The sequence below is a fragment of the Zerene cesonia genome, chromosome 29, assembly GCF_012273895.1.
Source record: "Zerene cesonia ecotype Mississippi chromosome 29, Zerene_cesonia_1.1, whole genome shotgun sequence".
NCBI classification, from domain to species: Eukaryota; Metazoa; Arthropoda; class Insecta; order Lepidoptera; family Pieridae; genus Zerene; species Zerene cesonia.
The window spans coordinates 5,761,919-5,779,012 of record NC_052130.1 but is presented as its reverse complement, the minus strand read 5'-3'; the positions used below and the strand labels follow the sequence as shown (position 1 = coordinate 5,779,012).

Below are 17,094 nucleotides of genomic sequence, written 5' to 3'. Positions count from 1 at the left end.
AATTATTTTATAGTTTTTAGTTTGATGTGCTTGAAAAGCGTGTTTTTTAGTTTTTTAAAACTATTTTTATTTATTTATTTAGCATTTTTCACTGATGATTATATTATCTTCATCATTAAAGTTTTTACATATTACAAATAATAGTTATATATAAGTGAGAAGTGGTAGCAGTGGTAGCAGTAGAGTATACAAGAAATAAATAGATTTTTCAATTTATCTGCACATGATCCACATCACCATTGCTCGAAATGGTGAAGGAAACATCATGAGGAAACCGGCATATCGAAGAATCAAAAGTTCGACTACATCTGATATCTGCTAACCAGCACTTGGCTAGCGTGATGGACTGAACGCTCATAAGAGGCCTGCTTCCCTGCAGTGCGAACATATATGGGCTGATGATGATGATGAATATTTCAACTACAATCAGTTTAATTGTCTGTTCTTCAGCAAAGATATCCGTTGTTTAAGTTGTAGTTCACCTATTTATCGTGTAGGCTGGTATTGTTTAAGACAAAGAAAGATAATTCATGATAAGAAACAGGACAGGACCGTGAGTGAGGAAACCGTAGTATTCACATGCTTATTTCATTAGCATTCGAATAAAATAAGAATCATAAATCTGTTCACCCAATCGAAAGTGCTGAAGTTACAAACCCAAAAAATACAGACCTTTTCTGTTTTTTTTTTTTTTTTGAAGGCTATTGAAATTTTATTATTATTTTTAATACGTTTTCAAAACATTTTATCCCATCTCGTTATAAACATTTTTTCTATTCTTTCAAAATTTCTCATTTATAAAGCTATAGAACTAAAAATTAAACATTGTATCCATTAAATTATTCCACAAACGCAACAGATTATCAACTCAAAGTATCACAAAGACGTTATTAATCAACTGGAAAATCAATAAACTGGATGCTGCTGAGTAAATTAAAAAAGTTTTGACCGATAGCCGGCGATATGTTGATCAAACTGTTAGGAATTAATGGATATTGGCTTGGAATTTGTTTATGTTTAGTTATTAGATTGTAGACTTGTTGCTTTTTATTTAATTAAAATTCAAAAATCGGTCAAGTGCGAGCCGGACTCGCGGTTCCGTAGCTAGAGTAACTGACAAGTTTGGTTGTCCATCTAATTTTCGACTATGTCAATGGTTAAAAAACCTAAATTTTTTATTATTTGTTGAACTAGCGACAATAGAAATACATTATCTTTAATTCAACTGTCAAACTATCACGGTTTATGAAATAAAGGTTGGTGACATAATTATCATCATCAGCCCATATATGTTCCCACTGCTGGTACACAGGCTTCGTATCAGGGTTTAGGCCATAATCCACCACAAATTTTTGTTTCCCCTGACATGCCGGTTTCCTCACGATGTTTTCCTTCACCGTTTTGAGCAGTGGTTATGTTATCCACATTGGCAAACAAATTAAAAAATCAATTTATTTCCTGCACGCTCGCCTGGTCTCGAACCACGACTTATCGATTGTGAAGTCCGAGGTCCTCACCACTGATCCACCACTGCTACATATGTGACATAATATTGGGAACATATATGGGCTAATAATCTTAGTCGTTACGAACTTCGGGGAGGACTAAAATTTCTACATGTTTCTGACCGGCGTGGGCAGAAGTGCAAGGTGTTTTGGTGATTAGATAGGGTCAAATAGATGAAAAGCTTAACGAATATTACGTTGATTTTAGTATATTTTCCTTGGGTAATGTTAACATTTCTACATTAAAAGTTACAGTGAATTATATCAACGTGATTGGTGTGATTATAGTTGATTTTGTATTGAAGTAAGATATTCACAAAATATACTAGTGATAAAGCTAACGAGTTTGTTTTAAGAAAAAATATTTCATGATGGAATATGTACGTAATCGCCGAGTAACCTCGGGAAGCCGGGGCTGCCCTCTCGAATTTCATGAATAGTAGAATGAGGAAGGGTGGCTATTCAAAATTACTCTAGTTTTCACGATCTACTGAATGGCAAGGGTTCTTTTTCTTTATAAAAATTAGGAATTTATCAATTCGATTGTAGTTTTTGTGTTAGTGATTCTTTTTTTTTATTTGAAAGCTGGAGCCTGCCATGTGGTCTTAATTTATCTATTAAAATATTGAAGGCGATTTAGTTATTTGTGAAAAAAATTATAATTTATATGACTTGTTTCAAACCAAAAATAACTTGTCGGATTAATGTCGTCACGTCAAAATTTGATCGCTTACATCAAGTACTGTTTAATATCAAAATTCAAACATTGGGAGTTAATGAAACAATGGCGTGTGGATGTTTGGTATAATTTCAATATAATGGCTTTAGGAAACTTCTCGTTCCGTGATTTAATGGATTGTGTATTGTAATACGGATTTAATTGGTACATGAAAGGGTGAGTTTCAATGAAACATGATGTTTTATTGGCGATGAAAGACAGAGTTACATTTTTTGTTAATGGCTATTGTAGTTGCCAATATAGACTATTAGTTGTTGTCAAATATATAATAAAACCGCTTATCTTATCTTATATTTAAACGAACAATTCTTGTATATATATTGTATATTATTAATTGGAATCTCGGAATCGGCTCCAACGATTTTCATGAAATATAAAAGTATATAGGGGGTTTCGGGGGCGATAAATCGATCTAGCTAGGAATTTTTTTTAGAAAATGTCATATTCGTGTTTTATTCGTGTTTTATCGACTTAAACTTACTTGCGTTTGAGTAGTCCCAATTTATTATGATTCTTCCTGACATCTATTGGCGAATAATAATACTATAAATGCGAATGTTTGTGAGGATGGATGCATATGTATGCGTGCGTCTGTTACTCTTTAACGCAAAAACTACTGAACCGATTGCAATGAAATTTGCTTCGTAGATAGCTGGACAACTGAAATAACACATAGGCACTTTTTATACCGATATTCCTACGGGATACGGACTTACGCGGTTTCGACCGCGGGTCACAGCTAGTAGGGTATAAATTGTAAAGTATCTATATCTATATAATTTGTTAGAAAATTCGAGAAGGAAATGTGTTTTTATAATAAATATATCATACATAGTTTTATTAGTATTCTATACAATTTTTGAAGGTTTCCAAGTGTATTCTTACTAACTACTGATACTAACGTGTTCGTTTCAATACTTGCAAAATACAGAAGGAAATCTATAATGATGCGGGATTTGATCTTTGCTGCCAGATCGGGGCGACACCTTACCACTCAGCTACCAATGAGAAGAAGTTACGAATCACGCCTAACAATCGCATCTTTTCTATATTTTTGAAGTATTAAATAAACAAGTTATCATTCTATTTTGGATTCCTTCGACCTTGGATATAAACAGGGCTGTTATGACGGAGGCTACATTTTTCTACAAATTAAAGCATTGAGCTGTAAACCAACATGTGCAGTAAAATCAATATCTATTTGTGAACGTTTGCAAGGTTTTATGACGTCGTTATTAGCTATAGACTTAGAAGAGTGTAGAGAGATAACAGCCGATTTACCAAAATATTATCTTTTCTTTAATTATCATAATTAGAGGTTGTATGTTTGCGGGTAGTAATCGTTGCAAGTACTGATAGGACCATGAAAGTTCTTTCACTAACAGAATACTGTACGTAGGTATTGAGTTACCAAAAAACACAGTCGAATTGAGAACTTACTTTGCTTTTGAGAACCTCGGTTGAAATTATTTTTAACTTTTTATTTTAAATGTTTTATTTTTCTTTGTAATTAATTGTATTGTTTTAATAATGAATGTTACATCTATTGTACAAATAATTAATTTTGTTCCCACACAAAATTATTAAATGGCAGTAAATATAACTGACCTATCTCCATTTCAGACATAACAATTGCTTTGTTATACCCCGCATCAGCAGTAATTAGCGTCGTCCAAGCAATTAAAGTTAATTATCCAATTTCGACGCGAAACTGTGCTCGGGACGTAAACAAAAATTCCTAATGTACCAAAATTTTCGGGTACATAAAGCGTATCGGCTAAATCTCTGTTACACCGTCGCGTAATGTCGGTATATTATATTTTTTTAACAAAACTAAATCGCCTATAAATTATCAGAACTAGATCGAAGCGAAATGGAAAAAGGTTAGTTCTTTTTGAGGTTATAACTAAAAAAAATGCAGATGAATTAATAACCTCCTCGATTTTTTAAGTCAGTTGAAATAATATAAAACGAAAATTATGTCAATGAAAATTAATCAAACTCTTATTAGGTTCTTATGTAATCGCTCTTCATTTGAATAAGAGGTTTCCCTTGTTATTTGACTCGAGTGTTATTAAAAATAAAAACGTGTAGTGTGTCTAGGTCTGCCCACGCACCTTGTAAAATGTTCGAAGTGTCGTGTTAAATAATCATTTTCTATAGTAAAATAAGAAACATTTGTTTATTAGAAAATCTCGATTAGAAATGCTTATGAATTGTAACAGCGGCAGCAATACCAGCGGTTCGGAGCAATTTCTACATAGAAAAGTTGGCGAGAAATCTGTATCGGGGGCAATGTTTCGGTTTTTCTTCGTTTTTAAGCCTCAACCATTGATCCAATTGCTATATGACTATTACATCGATAATTTTCATTCAATTACCGTAGTCATAAAAAATATTAAAAAGAAAACAATTACATACAGAGTTATTAAATGATAATTCAATAATTTTTATAAATAAAACGAGCGTGGTCACGGGAAGACAGATCTCCCCGTGACTCACTGTAAAGTGTTCGAAACTTCGGGTTAATAACATAATGAATAAATCGCGTTTAAAATCCGTTTAAAAGTCCTTTATTTCTAAATTTTACTCGCGTAAAATCAAACAGATGGAAAATCTCAACTTTTCACATAAACTAAACCGCCCTCAAATTACTAACTAGACCAAATTAAAATAGGACTACGTGAAAGGCATTCAAATGAAAAGAAACATCAGGTAGACAATTCTGAGTAAACACACACAAAAATTACATTCCTCCTTCTTTTGAAGCCTGTGAAACTCAATATCAGATCTAGGTCTATTTTAAATGGGACCATATGAAAAACCCACCTTTTATACGAACTAAGAATAATTCAAATTCCGTTTAAACCATAAAAATGTATGAAGTTACTGAATACATAAAAAATGAAGGCTCTTGATAAGAGAGAAAATCTTCCGACATTTAGTTAAAGTTGAAAATATTTTCTACTTTCAATTTATTACAATCTTATGTTAAAGTTGTCTCGCAGGAGTAACTTAGTTATGCTTAGCGCACTTAAATCGATACGCTTAACAGAAACGTCCTACTGGGAAAACAGGAGTATATTTCACATCTAAAGATATCTTCTATATTTTAAAAAGAGAATATTTCATATCGATAGTGAAAGTATTTAAAGAGAGAAATTACAATAACTTGTTACATAAATAATATAATAATGTTGAATAGATAGGAAGGCAAACTTATAAAAATAAAACTTCCATTATATTAATTGTAATTAATCCTGGGACAAGCGAATAAAACGTAACAATGTACTTCGAATATCTTATTATTTTTTAAGATTTTTTTTTTTATGTCATAGCGGGCAGCTGAGCTGGTGGTTCGCCTGATGTAAAGCGATGACCACCGCCCATAAACATTCGCAAAGGTAGTACCTCTGTGAATGCGCTGCCCGTCTTTATGGGATAAGGGAAAAGGAAAGGATTAACGACTGGAAAGAAGGAATGGACTAGGACGGGTGAGGAAAAGGAAACGGGCCTCCGGCTCCCCAACTCACCGTACGAAACACAGTGGCATGCCACTATTTCACGCCGATTTTCTGTGGGGGTGTGGTAGTTCCCCGGTGCGAGCTGGCCCAATTCGTGCCGAAGCGTGCTCGACTCCCACAATACAAGATTGCAAGACATAGGAATTCTTCCTCCTTTCGCCTCTCCACAGCCATGTTCATGAACGGGGATGGGACATTCTTACCAACAGGCGACTCAACTCCATCGCCGACAATGACATCAAAAATATAGTCCAAAAAGCAACTTACTAAAGACAGTAGGTGTATTTCATCAGAAACATGAGTTAACCTAATATATCCATATATTGTACTATTCTTAATATATAAACATAGAGATCTAACAAACTTATCAGTTTATTTCGGTGTTACAGGCGGCTCTTACGCCCCGGTCAACAACGATAAAGGATATTATGAGTAATAAACGCAAACAGTTGACGCTGTATCGTAAACACGTAGTTGAAAATATGGGTTTGAGACAGAAATTGCTGTTATTTAGCGGGTTAGCATTGTATTAATCCTTTTTATGTTGTAGCGGGTAACTGAGGGGTTCGCCTGATGGAAAGCGATCACCACCGCCCATGAACATTCGCAGAGGCCTCTGCATGCGCTGGATACTTTAAAGGTACTAGGGATAAGGAATGGACTGGGAACGATGAGGAAAAGTACCACTATTGAGTGGGGGAGCCGCAGTGTGAGTACGAATCGCAGTAGCATGCTTCTATTTCACGCCGTCTTCTGTGGGGGTGTGGTAGTTCCCTGGTGCGAGCTGACCCAATTCGTGACAAAGCGTGCTCGTCTCACAAAGATGATACGATGTTTTCATGGGTTATAAAATAGTAGCAGAAGGAAATGATAGATCGGCAAAACATGGCTAGTATGTAATATCATCATCAATCCGCAGATGGCCTCCCTCATTGATTTCCAGTTCGACCGGTTAACGGGGGGCCTACACCAGCGGCTCTCTGTCACTTGGACCAGGTCGTCCACGTTGTGGGAGGCCGTCTCACGCTTCGTCGCCCATTACGTGGTCTGGAGACCAGAACCTTTCTGGCCCAGCGGCCTACGCTATGTGCGCATGAGATATGACGGTGACTCCGGTTCTAGGATGGATTTCCTTACTTCTGATTCGATCCCGTACAGAAACTCCAAGCTTTCCATGCGTAAAATAAAAAGGGTAAATTCGAAATAAATGAAAAAGCGCCGCCCCCCTTTAGCACTCAGGTGAAAAACGTGTATAATCCAATGGTGTAATCATTTTTTTAAATCGGTCTAGTAGTTCCTGAGATTAAGCCTACAAACAAACAAACTCTTCAGCTTCATTATATTATTAAAGATATACGCAAATACAAAATATTATGTATATTTACTGCAGCAAACTTTACCGTAAAAGATTCGAAACGTCGCATTGGTAATAAATTAAAAAATAAAGCAAATGAAAACTTCCTGTTTCGTTTATGATTGAATTTGAAAAAAGAGCAAATATGTTGATTAAATTATTTAATTTGAAACATATGACGAAAAGTCTTGTAACGATGTTTGTTACTACCGTTTGTTAACTTAACCAATTTCGTAAAATCTTGTAATGCGTGAAATTTGTTTTAACTTAATAATCATAAAATAAGATCGGTAAAATATACTGTAATTTCTGCGTAAGGTTTGCTTTATCATCTTGTGGTATATAATTAATAAATTATCATCATCATCAGCAGTCCCGCTGCTTGGACATGGGCCTCCTTAATAACCTTTTAAAAATTATTCAAGCAATATATATATATACTTATATATGTAACGATCTTCTTACCATGGAACACTTTTGAAGTAACGATCTGAAATGATAAAAAGGGTTCATTTATAGTAACATTTAATGTGAATCTTAAATAATTAACACACATATTTAAAAAAAAATCTAGATTTTTTTTTAAACACTACAAGGGACTCCCTCCTTGCCAAAAAATAACAATAAAAATGCAGTAATTCAGCTCAGCTTTCTTCTTTGGAAACTGCTTTAAACCTATTTTATATCATAAATGTGAAAGTAACTCTGTCTGTCTGTCTATAAAAATCCCATGGAAATAGAAAATATGTGGGGAAAACCACGTGATCGATTTTTCACTTTATTGGGCGGGCGAGGCCGCGTACGGAAGGTTAGTTATCATATAATTTACCGTTTAAAGTCAGTTTTGAAAGCATCATTCGATTAATAAAATAATAAATAAAGTTTTTTCCTAAAACTTTAAAACGGTCGTAATCTTATCCATGAATACTGTATACCAGAAAGTTTATAGGAATTTATGAATCCATCTCATATTACTCTTTCATGCGAAATCAACAGATAGGATCTGTATGAATTTTGGCACACAGATGGATTATAGTGTGAATTAGTATATGGATTACAACGAGTGAAGCCACGGGATCCACCTTGTCTACCATAAAGCCTTTTACAAAAACATTTGCTTTGAGTGAAGTACGAAACGAAATTTCATATTTCGCACGAAATGTTAACAAGTCCTGACTGAGCTCCGATCTATTAATTTAGTCTATTCCTGCAAACACAAGTAAACTCGTAATTACTAAATGAACATGTATAAAATCTTGTTAGGTATATTCCAGACAGAATTTAAATAAAGCCCTGTTCACACGTGCGTTTGTTGTCAATTTATTAGAAAAGTCATGTCACAATATAGAGTTACATTTTTAATGTGACATGTGTCTTATATGACACAGGAGAAGCAATTTGTTTGAAAATTATCACAAAGACTTCAGCTCTGCGATATGAATTGCTTTATCTTATATAACTACCTACTAGGGTTTTATGTATGTTCATCTTAGTTGAACGTGTGAAAACCCTTCTGATATTACTCCTAAAAACAAGGTTACTGTCTATCTTCTTCTTCAATCCTGAACTACTGAACTGATTTGGATGATAGAGATACAGAGGTAGTTTGAGGTTCGAAAAAGGACATAGGATAGGAAAGTTAATAAGAAAGAAGTTTATAAATTAAAAACTTTTGAACGGATTTTAAACGCGACTTATTCATTATATTATTAACCCGACATTTCTAACACTTAACAACGTTCGTGGTCACGGGGAGACTGAGTTCAGCTAAAAAGTTTTTAATTTCTAAATGTATAATACTCGCGTAAAATCAAACACAAGAAAATACTAAGAAAGAAGTTCATTCATTTTTTTTTTAAGAAATAACAAAAAATTTAGTTTCATTTTTGGGGACTGAATTAATTAGCAAAAACTAGTATTTAATTGTTTGCATTTATTTTTATTATAATTTGATTACGAATTGTCTGATACGCCCTTAGCCTAATTAGCATGACTGCCGCGAAAATCGTACAATTCCCTTAATTATCAAATCATCAGCCATTTTGTGATAATTTGCTTTATGTATTTAATTAGTCTGTGTAATTACCGTTAATACAAAAATAAAATTTTCGATTCGAAGTAGTTCACACAATTCAGCAATATAATATTAGTATAGTATATAAACTAATATACTACGAGCTTTTGCATGCGGCTTCACACGTTAAATTCGGAGTAGTATAATGGATGTTATTATATTATATAAACATTCCTCTTGAATCACTATCTATTTAAAAAATCCGTCAAAATCCGTTTCGTAGTTTTAAAGATTTAAGCTTACATAGGCACATAGGCACAGAAAAAGCGACTTCGTTTTATACTATGTGGTGATATGTAACAATTAATTTAAAAACACTTTCGAAAATCTGAGAGCGCAGAAAACTTATATTGTTTTAATATTGGATTAAAATAGAACGATAAAGCTGTACTATTATGAAGTAGAAAATATTTTCTAGAACAAAGGGTCTAATATTGCGCGGTAAGCGATTTATAACCACGCCTCTCTGTATTATGCTTAGGTTTTTCTATTAATACTAAACCTGTCTCGAAAGTGCATTTTAATTTAATTTTAGCGCTGAATGAGGCGATTTTTTACAGAACACAGTGTTTATTTATACCGTGTTTTCTGCTATTAACACGCTTTTGTTATGTCTGTATGTTTGTATGTAACCGATTTCTTTAGACTCGATTTTGACCCACTTTAAACGGACAGATTTCATTCTAATTTTGTTGACATGACAACGATAAAAGTACAATAATATCTCGCTATCCTGACTAAGATCGAGAGAATTTAATAATTAACTTACGTAACTTAAACTTAACGTTAGGTACACGCGTAAGTGATACAGTATTGTTTTTTTAACTATATTTATTATTAATATTATCCATAAACTATAATTTATTACTGAAATTTTATAGTTTATATAGAGGGAACAAATCAAAATTTAGACAATTACTTGAATCGAGTCGAGGATAAAAACTAGCCACATCGTATGATTATTAAGTTATAAAAAATAAAGTTAAAAATTATAGATAGATAATGTATGCTTTTTAAATTACTGTACCAAGTGCAAAAATCTATCACCTTTGAACATGTGCGTGATTCCTGAGTTCTATAAGCTGTTAGTACGGGCGAAGCCGCGGCGGAACGCTAGTCGAAATATACAGACAGGCGTAACACAAAGCCTATCCGAAAAGTTTCTTCTACCATGCAATAAACTTCATTATTTCGAAGCATTTAAAGTTTAAAATTTTTATTACCGTTACGGCAACTTCGAAATTTGAATAGTTTCCAACTGGCTCGGGGGCGAAACATTAGCTTGCTAAATTTATTTGACTTTCAAATTAACTTCGTATATACCTTAAAAAGTTTTTACTTTACGCCGTTTATTTTTATCTCATCTGCGAGATTATCTATACGAGTTCCTCACGAGACTGGAATCTAACGTTATTTACAATTTTCCGGTAACTTGTCGGATATTGTGGTTTTATATTATGTTGGGTGAATAATTGTAAAATATAGATGTCGCTTTTCATAATTTGTCAATACTCGTTGTGCTATTCAAATAAAAAAAGCATCGTTAAATAGGTTCACCCAGAAGAAAGTAATGGGGTAACGACCACAAAAACATACAGTCGAATTAATAATCCTTTTCTGAAGTCGGTTGGAAATAAGAACGTTTCTTCATTCACCATCAAAGTATTCACGTAGAACCTGGTAATTTATGTCCTCATCAGGCCATACTCACTAATCTTTTCTTACGAGACATTAAGCGTTTAGGTTGGGAGGGACCCTGGAGCGAATGAGATATGGAGCGAATACGTGACTTCCCTCAATATTTTTACAAACGACTTACTCAGGCTTTGGGTAACTATTTTTAGTTGATGACGTGGCGCGTTTCTTAAAACAAGAAAATTTATATATAAAAGATATGCTGTGCTTGTAAACGAAACTTAGGAAATACTGATTAATTATAATTGGTGAATTCTTTACTTCTTGTCAACTAGTTGAATTCATGGTTTTTTTATCCCCTATCAATACAGGTGAAGTCAGTATCGCTGAAAAATTTGGGATAATAAACTTACTGTCCAAATTTATGAATTTAACGACAAAAAATTGTATGACGTGACATGTCTATATTACCTACAATTATAATACCTTGTAGCGATATGTGGGATATAAATAATTTAAATTTTATAGAGAATAAAAAATATTATAATATCTTGTATCATCTCAGTGAAGCGCAAAGGCTTGGCCCCTTAGGCTCATAAAACGGACAGGGTGGATAAATTCGATTGTTGTGGTGTAACCACGAGTTACCAGAGTCAAGCATGGCTACGAAACAGCGAAAGACGCGGGAAACCCGCCTCATGATCGAATTTATCTATTTAAAAGTATTCAAATTCTTTAGAGACCGCCTCCTTGGTACAGTGGTTAACGCGTGAGCGTAGAACCGAGGGGTCCTGGGTTCAATTCCCGGTGGGGACGCAAAAAAAAAAAAAAATGTCTCGGTCTGGCAGGACACAGAAGGCTGATCACCTACTTGTCCCAAAAGAAAATCGATCAGTGAAACGGATGTATATCATCTGCCCCATACCTCAGTAGGGGACACGGGACTTCACTTAAATTCTTTAGAAGTTTCTATTAAACGGAAAACTCATTCTCTTATAATATGTGCTGTGTAAAGAACTTAGTGATGCTACAATGGAATTTATATTGAAAAATGGATTGTTGATACGGCATCTCACTATCGGACTGTCAAGGTCCATTCTCTCGGAAACAGCTTCAGATAAAATCTAGAAAATAATATCTTGAAATACACTTTGAACAATTTCTTTTGGTACATAACTTATGTCTGTTTCGTGTGGAAGCCACGAGTTTCATTCTAATTTGACAATACGAAGTAGATTTCTTGTGTGTCCTTAAAATACATTTAACAAATCGATAGGTATTTTGTTTCAAGTTATATTTAGGTTTCTTTTGATTTATTCTGAGCCTAATACGCTTTTAGACGCGAATCTGATCCACTTTGAATGGACAGATTTAATTTAAACTTTGTACACTCATCAAGAATCCCAGTTTACCCCATTATTCTGATTAGGATCGCCAGTACTAAATAATTTCCTTACGTATCCTCTGTATTCTGAGCAATTTAGTTGATTCATGGAAGCGTGTTTTTTACTGTTTATTTTATAAATGCATCTCTAATAACAACGAGTAATATTTGATGAGTCGTGTAAACGTAAATATGATATAAAAGTATATTACATAATAATTAATAAACGGAAGAATTTCACATAAACGTAAATCCTTTTGCTAGTGTTACACAAGTAATAATTAGCGTAAAAACGTTTCATGATTAGATGCGATTAGGGGACTTTTTCTAGCGTGTTTGCAGACATTTTGGCATCGCGTGTAATACGCAGCCATAATTCGATTATGAGGGTCAGTTTGTAGGCTAAATATATATTGAAAGATCACAATTATTTGTCATTAGCTCTAAAGATAGGAATCTGGTCTTTTAGTACTGTCACTTGAAGTGACAGTCCATTACAATCCTAATATCTTTGACAGAATTGGTTTTCTGCAAAAACTAAAGCATAGTCATAATAGTTTTCATCATCATCAGCCCATATATGTTCCCACTGCTGGGACACAGGCCTTCTATGAGGGTTCAGGCCATAATCCACCACGCTGGCCAAGTGCGGGTTGGCAGATGTCACATGTCGTCGAACTTTTGATTCTCGGACATGCCGGTTTCCTCACGATGTTTTCCTTCACCGTGAGCAGTCGTGATGTTATCCACATGTGCAGACACCACACGCTGCACGCTCACCCGGTCTCGAACCCCGACTAATCGATTTTGAAGTCCGAGGCTTACCACTACTTGTCATAATATTATCGTACACGAATTATAAACATGTCTCGTTGAGGCCATTCTTAGAGTTGCCAAAGAAAAATATCCCAGAACATCAGCTTCCCATGGCCATGTAGTTGCATTTCGATTGCATTGGATTTTGTTTCAATGAACCATTGATTGGTACTTAGCCACAGTACGTGAATAGTTTGACATATTCTGACACGATTCAATTGAGCTACAATTCAAGCATTTTGAAATTTACAGATTTGAGGCCAAGATTTATTCCCAATAGACAGTTTAGAATTTGTTTAAGTTTGTGTGCAAAGCTTAATTTGGTAGAATCTAATTTTGCTATATAATACTCGGATGCCACAATAACATAGCATATCTTTAGATATACTCATATAGGAGTATTGTTCTAACCCGCCAAAACCATCTAAAGATTTTTGTAATCTTTTTATTAACTTTTCAACTTTTACCGTGAAGTTATAAAGCGTGTTTAATAGATTTTCATTGAGCAAATATGATGGCGAATATGATTCGCAGAGGCAGTGCATTCGCGGATAAGGAAAGACGACTGGCAAGAAAGAATGGAATAGAAAGGGTGAGGAAAAGGAAACGGGCCTCCGGTTGCCCCACTCACGAAACACTATTATGCATGCTAATTTATATTTAGCATGCTATTATTTTACGCTGGTTTTCTGTGGGGGTGTGGTACTTCCCCGGTGCGAGCTGGTCCAATTCGTGCTGAAGCGTGTTCGACTCCCACAATAAAACTTCTAATCCCATATAACTTGGTTCTCCATAAAGAATACTATATCCTTCAAGATTCCACCTTTCTACACCAAAGTTCTCCTTATTCAATTTATACAGGGTTCTATTATATGAAGTGGTTATTAAACTATCACACCCTTACTACCTACCCTTATATGCTGTACAAATAATGAAGGTCATTGACAACCGAAGGCAATTACGCACTAAGCTAATTAGGCTATTGAATACACATCCCATTCAACTAATCACTAGTTCAAATAATACTGTGACTATATGTTGTTTTATTTATTTATTTATTGCTTTAAGGAAAACATAACATAACACAACGTTCGTACATTGTTTGTTTAATGTTCAATCCAACTACCCTCACATCTTTAATAGTCTTGTCTGGCTGTCATTTTATATCAACTGACTTCATAAATTAGGCACTAATCGTTGTACATTCTTATTATGATTAAATTATTGTATATATAGATGTGTTGAATACACAATCTCATATTGATTTTTATCATAAAACAATAATTATTTTTCACTTTTACACAGCAAAAATATCTATTGTGAATAGTCATCCAATAACTCCATAACAAAAAAAGAGGTACAAATATCACGCCATTATTACAGTATCATTTTTCCCGCCATTCGTATCTTCTATCTGTATTTCAATTCGAAATAGTTTTTCATTGCACGAAAGCTTTTTGTAAAATTACTTTTGCAAATTCGTAGCTTATTTCCTCACACCAAATTGCTTTGCATAAAATAATACGTGCATTCGCACAAAGCGCGCGAGATTGAAACGTTTAATTATTTTGGCGGGAAATGACGCCATTTTGTTCAGAATAAACAGAGGTTGAGGAATCAAAAATGTTATTTATGAATGCGGATGGCTAGTTACTATGGATTATTTTTTATTTAAAATTTAATAGTATGTGTAAATAGAATATAATTATTGCAATTTCTTCCATAATGTACTATTAAAAAGCGGTTAAATTTGCTTGTCCGTTATTTTCATGGAAGCTGTTAGCTTTCATGGAAATATCCAATTCAGTCTATCATTCTAGGTTGAAATTTTTTTTGTTTAGTTGATAAATTATTATACAAATAAGCGGGATATTAATAATGATGTTAAAAGAGAACTACCACAAAAATAGAACCAGTTTGATATACTTAAAATATCTTCTATATAAATCTCAGCATACAAAAATCTTTTTAATCGGAACCAAGCATTGTCATTAAAAGCACTCGCGGCACCGAACGTGACATTGTACAATATTTTTGATTAAAACTCTTGAAAAAAAAAATAGGTCAAAGATAGTTATTCCGTATGAACGGTCAGAAATTATATGTTTATATAGCGGGTGATTGCTATATTTTATAGTATAGGTGCTAAATTTAACCTCCGGTATTGTCCGAGTTTCAATCGGTATTAAAAGGATTCTATAAAAAAGGTTTGCGGGCAAATAATGAAAGATCCTACTAATATTATAAATGCGAAAGTTTGTAAGGATGTGTGTGTTTGTTGCTCTTTCACGCAAAAAACGACTGAAACGGTTGCAATGAAATTTGGTACGTAGGTAGTTGGACAACTGGTATAACATATAGGCAACTTTTTATCGCGATATTCTTACGGGATACCGACTTACGCGGGTGAAACCGGGGCGCAGCTAGTATTTAATAAGAGAGTTAGGAAACAAATATTAATATATAGAACTGTTAGATAATGATTATGTTATTTGAGCAAGTGTTACTCAAATCTGTTCAGCTATTTATGAGAAACAAGCACTCTAAAGACAATTTAGTAAAAACAAAAGTATAGAAAATATTTTATAATATTTTCTCCAACGTCAAATCGCCCAAAGTTACATATAAAGGTTGAACTCGAATAAGTACTGGCGATTGTTATTGTAACAACGCCTCACACCAATAAAAAATGAAGAAATTTAGGTCCTTTATTTATCTATTTGTATATCTTTCTAGTTTCAAATAACACACACATACGTGATGAAAAAATAAAGTTTCAATATTATATCACCCTGTATACTTCCACTGTTGACAAAAGGCCGACTCAGCAGTAATTTTTCCAAGCCATGGAGAATTTTATTCATGCCTCGTTCCCAGTTTAATATCTCGTAAGGAGGCTGTATTTCTAGAATTCCATTTGGATTCTTGTATTCTATGAAAGAATATGGAATGTTTGAGTATCTTGACAATGAATAGAAAATCGTATGACCTATATAGGGTGATGTTTTATTGGGTCGCTGCTGCATATTCAAAACTATATTATAATTTAGTATAAAATATGCAAAGGTTATTCTTTGGTAGTTAAAATTATGACGCGGTTTAAACTGAAAAGGGACGCCACGTATTTTATTTTATATATATCTATGTTTTTATTTTAACGGTATGATTAAATTAAGAATGATGGTGTGTGTGTGGCGTGTGTGTTGGTGTGTGTCTTTTTATAGAGGCAATTATAATATATTTTTTTTATTTTCAGCTAATTCTAAACCTAGAAAAAAGTTTAAAGTCAAAGTTAGACCGGTTTGTTGTATCATATATATTGTATGAAAAAACAAAATTAATATGAATATCTCAATTTTAAATTATCAACGACATTTTTACCGGTAAATTGACTGTAATTTGCGACTGGCGTAACCGCACGGGCTGGAGGTATTCCAATAATATTATATACCTTTATATGGGATATTTGAATTTCAGCTTTTATATGAAGGAAATGTGTTTTCACAGTAAAGATTTAACTCATAAGGCTTAATATGAACAATATAAATTGAATGAGAGAGAAAATTTAAGAGATTTTAATTTAAAATATACCAAACTATCATGTGTTCTCAAGTACTGAATAAATCTTTACTTTAAAGAACTTTTCTTATATATATTATATATATATATATATATATATATATATATATATATATATATATATACATGCTATGTAATACGCTGGCATTAGGCATTTTAATGAGGATTTAAAAGAGATATGTCTTTTTTATCGTGGTAACATTGTAAACTTACTTGTGTATTCATGAATTTTTCTTTTATTCTATTTTTTATTTTATAATAAGACAAAAAACTACTCGACTGTATGTTGATAATCAGATAGTTACATCACATCTTCCCGTATACTAATAATTATTTGTCCCTTTTTATCCCGGGCGAAGTTCAGGCTCAGAGTAAATTAACTACAATCTTTACTTATAATACACAAAATTAAATTTAAATAAGTAATATGAATGAAATATATTTAAAGAATTATTTCTTTATATATTTCACTTTACACAAGTAC

General features: G+C 33.4%; 1 protein-coding gene across 2 annotated transcripts in view; it reads right to left on the bottom strand.

The window, feature by feature from the left end:
- Positions 1-17,094, bottom strand: part of LOC119837970 (octopamine receptor beta-2R) — a 135,451-nt gene that overhangs the window by 27,528 nt on the left and 90,829 nt on the right. For both annotated transcript variants that reach the window (XM_038363773.1, XM_038363774.1), the window contains one exon: positions 7,588-7,612. The gene's annotated coding sequence lies outside the window, so the exon portion shown is untranslated. The remainder of the gene's footprint in view (positions 1-7,587; positions 7,613-17,094) is intronic.